Source organism: Pinus tabuliformis, chromosome 5_2 (assembly GCF_031772625.1).
Source record: "Pinus tabuliformis cultivar Carrire ecotype Pingquan chromosome 5_2, CPIR1, whole genome shotgun sequence".
Classification (NCBI taxonomy): domain Eukaryota; kingdom Viridiplantae; phylum Streptophyta; class Pinopsida; order Pinales; family Pinaceae; genus Pinus; species Pinus tabuliformis.
The window spans coordinates 334068227-334074431 of record NC_142306.1 but is presented as its reverse complement, the minus strand read 5'-3'; positions in this window follow the sequence as shown (position 1 = coordinate 334074431).

The window sequence follows — 6205 nt, the reverse complement described above, 5'->3', positions numbered from 1 at the left end:
GTGAGCATTAATTTTGACATGTCAGAGTTCTTTTTGAGCCATGGGAAGGGATTTTAATAGGAGGGAAACTATAGATCCATCCAGTATCCATAAACACCCTAAGGTTCTCACCATTTTCGAAATTTACAGATGGATGGGATTCTTTGAAAATTTGACCAAGAGTTTGTGAAACAACAATAAAATTGGAGATCCATTTCAATGAAAATGGCATAAGTAAGATCACTACCTTATGCACATAAGTTCACTAGTACAAAGGATAAATAAATGAGGAAATGAGTTCTAAGAAAGCCTTATTGTAAAGTTAAAATATGATTATATATAGGTTTCTACAAGAGGTTGAATCTGCCCAAAAGTTCGAAGAACATAGGCAATAATTAGAATAAAGGTGATGTTGTGGTGAGCGGAAAGAAATGGATGTACAAATAGTGGAGCAACAAAAATAACATGTATTAGACTAGTATACAAAGTAAGGAATGAGCAAACCAATGACACCACATCAATAGAGGCACATAGAGGTCAAGTAGAAGGATTGATTTGTGCAAGGGTGAGCAACAATTTCAGTATGGGGAGATGATGAGCCCCAAAATTAGCCATTTTATAAGGCCGATTTTGTCTTTCTTAGACACCTAAAACATTTATTTAACACATTTAATTTCACATTATAGAGTTAATTCATAGTATTAATGGGTCCCTATGAATTCAATTTCCCCTTGATTATTATGTGCTTAATATTATTTATTTTGCAGAAATTTGAGAGAATATTGAGTAAATTATGGATGAGAGAATCTAGGTACCTGTTCCCTACCAATAAATGAATGGAATATTATGACATTATTGAGCATATTTTGGAGATCCATTGATTGAGAAAATTTATGGATGTGTTCCCCACCAAAAGAAGACCTTGAGCTCAGTTGGCTTAGAGAGGATCTATCCTCATTGGAATTTGAAATCAATCAAGGAACCAGATCCACAATTTTAGATAATTGGAGGGAAAAGTTCCCCCTCTTCATGGAGGCAGTCCCTCAAGACTTTTTTTTATAAATAAGAGGGCCTACCATCCCACAAGGGATTCAAATAGGAGATTAGAGTTCTGAAGCTAGGAGGAAGTCCTTTGTGTTGTGCATTTTTATTGTTTGATTTGTGTTCATAGGGTCCTGAAATCCCTAGGATTAGGGCCCAACCATAAGTACTCATGTCCTTTTCATTTTGTTCTTTTCTTTATGCATTCAATTTAGATTAGTTTGTTGGTTATTACTTCACTAAAAATAAGTCTTAATAACAAAGTTTGTATAAGATTTATAATTTTAATATTCACATGGTTCCTTTGTTCTAGGGATGTCTAAAAATATTTATGATTATGCATATGTTGTTTAGAGATCAATTTCCATTCGTTGTTCTTCTGAATTCCCATTTATAACTTTTATTTAAATAACTAGCTTTCATTGAGTTATGGGTTTTAATTAGACAATGTTAGAACAAGCATGCATATTTGGTATATATAATTACTATTATTTTAATATAAAAAATTGGACGATTCAGGTTCCCAAGAATCCACCCTCTCAACTCCGCTATGATTTTCTACAATTTCTCTATACTTACATTTTTTCTACAAGAAGAGGAGATCTTGTCTTTTCTGCTATAAGATAGACTATTGGAACCCTATCATGATTCAAGTAGGATCTTTCATCCCATTTTTACCTACCCCAACCTCCAACACTCCTATTTCCACCTTCTGTTATGCTCAAATAGCTCTCGTCCTTATCCAATATCACTTATAGGCTATCGTGTAGCACTTACATGCTATCCTATAGCATTATGAAAAAAACCTCCAAATGCATTCTCATTTCTCCACAATACTTATGACCACCATTAGGCACTTTATAATGATCATAAGGAAATAAAAATGAATAAAATGGATTCATAGAATTGGTAGGAACTTTTATTTTGCTAATAAAGTACATAAATAGTCATTGTCAATGATCTTATAGCAAAACAATAGTAATTTTCTAATATTTTTTAGAATTTGTTAATGATGATTTTTAGAGTTGATTCCACTTGCATTTATTCCTAAAAAAAATCCATTTAATAAAAAAAACTACCCCATTTATTTTTTATTTAATCAGGTTAGGCATGTGATAGGTTAACTAGCGCATTAGTTCTATAATTTCTGGTTTTTAGAGTAGTATGTCTCTGTTATTTTTTAGCACATATTAAAAAGGGTATTTTTGAATTATTACAGTTGGATTGGAGTCCTCAAAAATGATACTTAATAAAAACATCTACCCCATATCATTTTCATTTAATTTTCTTGGGAATTTGACAAGTTAACTCGAGCAACCTATATCTTGTAGCAATCCTATAATAGTTTGTTTTCAAGATCTTCCTTGCCCAGATTCACTCCAAATTCATGATAGAAGTATATTTATAACCTATGAATTATTTGAAACCACTTTGGACAAGTTGAGTCATGGTTAGGTTTCCATTTAGCTCTTACATCACTTTGTTCTTGAATGTTGATTTCTGTAATTAGTCTAAATTTCCTTTTTGTAATTTACTGTATGCAAAGTGTGATTTCCTTCTTGCAAGAGTAATCTAGGACTTTTTGTTTCCTGCAAAATAGAATAGATTTCCTTCAATTTCATTTCCTTTCCAACAAGATACATTATACTTTCTTAGTTTTCATTATGCTTTAAATTCTTTTCAAATAGAATAGATTTCTTTTTCTTTCCAATAAAAGTAGAATTGGTGTGATTTTGTTTTCGGCCGCTTACCTAGATATTTTCTCCTTTGAAGTTGTTTAATTTCCTTCTTTCACTTGCATGGAAGGGAGTCAGACTAGGAAGAGGAAGATTCCTATTGCATATACATTATTAGCACCTCTTAAGTTTGTATGAACCTCGGGTTGGTAATCTAAGATGATAGCCTCAGGAGTTTCAGTGTTCTGGTTGCAATATTGGGGCTCATTACCAGGTGACATTTGGACCACTCACAAAGCCCCGTGTGGGAGAGATGATGTAAGAATGAAGTTATCATATAGGCCAAACCCTGAAGTTTGAGCGATGTATTCTATGGATCAATTGACTGTTTGGGCATTGGGATGATGGGGAATCTATCAGAGCCAACTTGGGTTGGAAACATTGTGGTTAGCCCATGGCTGCAATGGGTAGATCCCATGAGAAAAATAAACTTGCAAGTTAAAGCTAGGAGGAGTAATGAAATCCACGTGGAGGAAAACAACAAGCTAATGAGGCACATGTTGACAGTGGGATTACAACAAAGAAGCAACCAATGAGAAGTGGGTCGATCGGTCACCATGGGACATGTTAACCCAGTGGCGTGAACCTAGAAGGTTTAAAAAGTCACCTGGGGCTAATACAAAGCACTTCCACAAGGTTTTATCTAACGTAAACCCCAACACTGTAGAGCTTAAGGGATTGAAAAGAACATAGGTTAAAAAAATTAAGCACTTAGGCTCAAAGGCAAGATCCCAGTGGGTGGTCTTTTGAGACAAAAGGAGCCACATAGTTATAATTTTGGTAGCATTTTATGTTGAGGCACTTAAGGATAAAATAAAAAGCAAACAAACTCTTACCACATTTAGAAACACTTTTAATAGAAAGCCTCTGGGATTTGGTGTGGTTGAGTTGAAAAATTGATTTGGTGTGTTTTTGGCACATGAATGGATGAGTCAATTACTAAATATGGAAAAACTTTGAAATAAGTGGTAGGGAAGTTTTTTTGCATGGAAGAACAAGTCGATAACCTTGAGTTTAGTAGTTAATCTAAGCATAACATTAAGCACCAAAATTTCTAAAGAAATCATGAGTAAGGCAAGTGGAATCATTTAGATGCATAGATAGTATAACATGCAAAACTGGCAGTTTCACCAATATTCAAGCTTGCTAAAATTATAGGAACCTCTTTTAAATCGCGTGACTCACCAGAATTGAGTAAAACAATAGTTTCACTTAATTTTTCTGATAGAAATAGTAGATAATTTATTAGATTCTTAAAGAGAATATTTGAAAGAGCTAGATGAAGGAGGAAAAAGGATAAATTAATGGCATCGTGCAAGCATTCAAGATTAAGAAAATTAAATATTCAAATTTCATAATAGAAAATTTATGAATTTAAACTCAAATTTTCAAGCATAAGCAAATGAAAATTGAATAACAAATTTAAGAACAGATTCAAAGGACTCAGCTGAATAGAACAAAGGAAAAAAATAAGAAATCCATGGAAATTAAATGAGCAAGATAACCAAATATCGATTCCAAAAATATTAGTCCATAATTCTTTTAAAGAAAAATTTGAGCAACCAAGAAGGTTGTTGGTGCAACAAGATGAATAGTGTTTATATGCATAAAGGGTGAATCAATGATGAAATTTGATATCTTAAAGGTTTTTTAGAGATGCAAACAGTGCATTGGTGATTGGCCAAATATTTGATGTTGCTGGTATAGTTTGGTCTGTTGAGTAATTAGAAATTAGTAAAGGTCAACTTCTTGGTCATGTTTTCAATAATCAAAGATTGTTAAAGGCGTGTATTGTGGCTTTGGTGATTAGTTACAGTGGGAAAATTTATTTGTTTATGAGGTAAGTGGTCTACTGGTTCTAGATTGAAAATGGATCAAATATGAATCAAGATGGTTAACAAGTGGTAGCTTAGAGATTAGGGGTTGTAGCTCCTTCTAGTAGGTGTTGGTAAAAGTTTAGGGGCAAGCATCCCTTTCAATAGTAATTGATAAACTAGCAAGAGAAAGAGTCCCTCTTAACTGAGGTTGATAAATGAGTAGGGGTGACATTCCCTTTTAGGGAAGATTAATAAATGAGAAGCGATAGAAATCCTTTCAGTAGAAGTTGATAAACCTACAAGTAATAACTTGAGTGTCATTGATGTAATTAAGTTGAAGTTTGTAATAAAAAAAATATTGGTTTCTTGTGTATATATTTCTCATGTACTTGATGTTTATAATGATATGTTTTACATGATTCATGTTTGTTTTTGATCCATGAACAATTGTTAAAGTGATTGAAAACTATAATTTGTGAAAGTTGTATAATCTGGCCACACTACGTATTGACTCCTCATCTCATTAATGTTGGAAATAATACTGAGAGGGGGGGTGAATCAGTATTATCAGATTAATCAAACTTTTAAATGCCCAAAAGCATATACGCTACTTCAGTTAAGTGAACCAGCGTGTACACGCTACTGTGACGAAGTAAAACAGCGTATAAGCAGAAAACTCACAATTTAGTTGGCTTATTCTTCAATTAAGTGCATCAGGACATTATTCATCATATTAACAGTAAACATGTGCAGTATAACAGAACAGATAAAAAGCCACACACATGAACACCAAGATATAAGGTGGAAACCCAATGTGGGTGAAAACCACCTGCTGCAAGTTGTCTCTATCTTTCTTAATATGAAACTTCAGTTTACAATCTTTTGTACTGGTGCAGCCTTATACCAGTACGCAGGCTACAACCTGCAGAAGGCTTCAACCTTCTCTCGTTCTCCAAACTTCCTTGGAAGGGAGCTCCAACCCCCTTTGCTTTTGTACTAGCCAAGATACTAGTACGTAGGTGCTGACTTACAATCTTCCTTCTTCCAGGTATCACTTTTCATACATTTTCAGACTTGGATATTCCTGAAGCACAACATTACAATCTGAAGACCACAATTCATTCAATTTTCACAACAGATCATTGAAGCATAAAACAACCCAACTTTGAATCACTGAACCACTGAACCCTGTCAATCACCAGTTACCAGAACACAGAGCAGACTACAGAACTCTGTAATAACAGTCAGACCCCACTGTAAACCAAAATCAAGCTTCAAAAGATATACGCTACTTTAATGAGCAGAAACCGCGTATACACGCCCTTTTACCGAAGCCAACCTGCGTACAGATCTAAAAATAAACTTTCTCAACTTGCAGCTGTACCAGATATTAGTTAGACTCAGAACGTAACATTGCGACAATATGCAGATCTAGAAATACGCATAATCAACCATATCATGATAGTGCATTTCAAACCATTAGATCCCGATCTATCCTTAGATCTAGTCTTCCATTAACCGATGTGATCTCTCCTTGGCTTAGATCAACCAACTCAGAACCTGCATATCAGATCTCTTCCTTTCTTAGATATTCATGCCTTGTCGAAAGATGATCTTTGCCTAATGATCTTC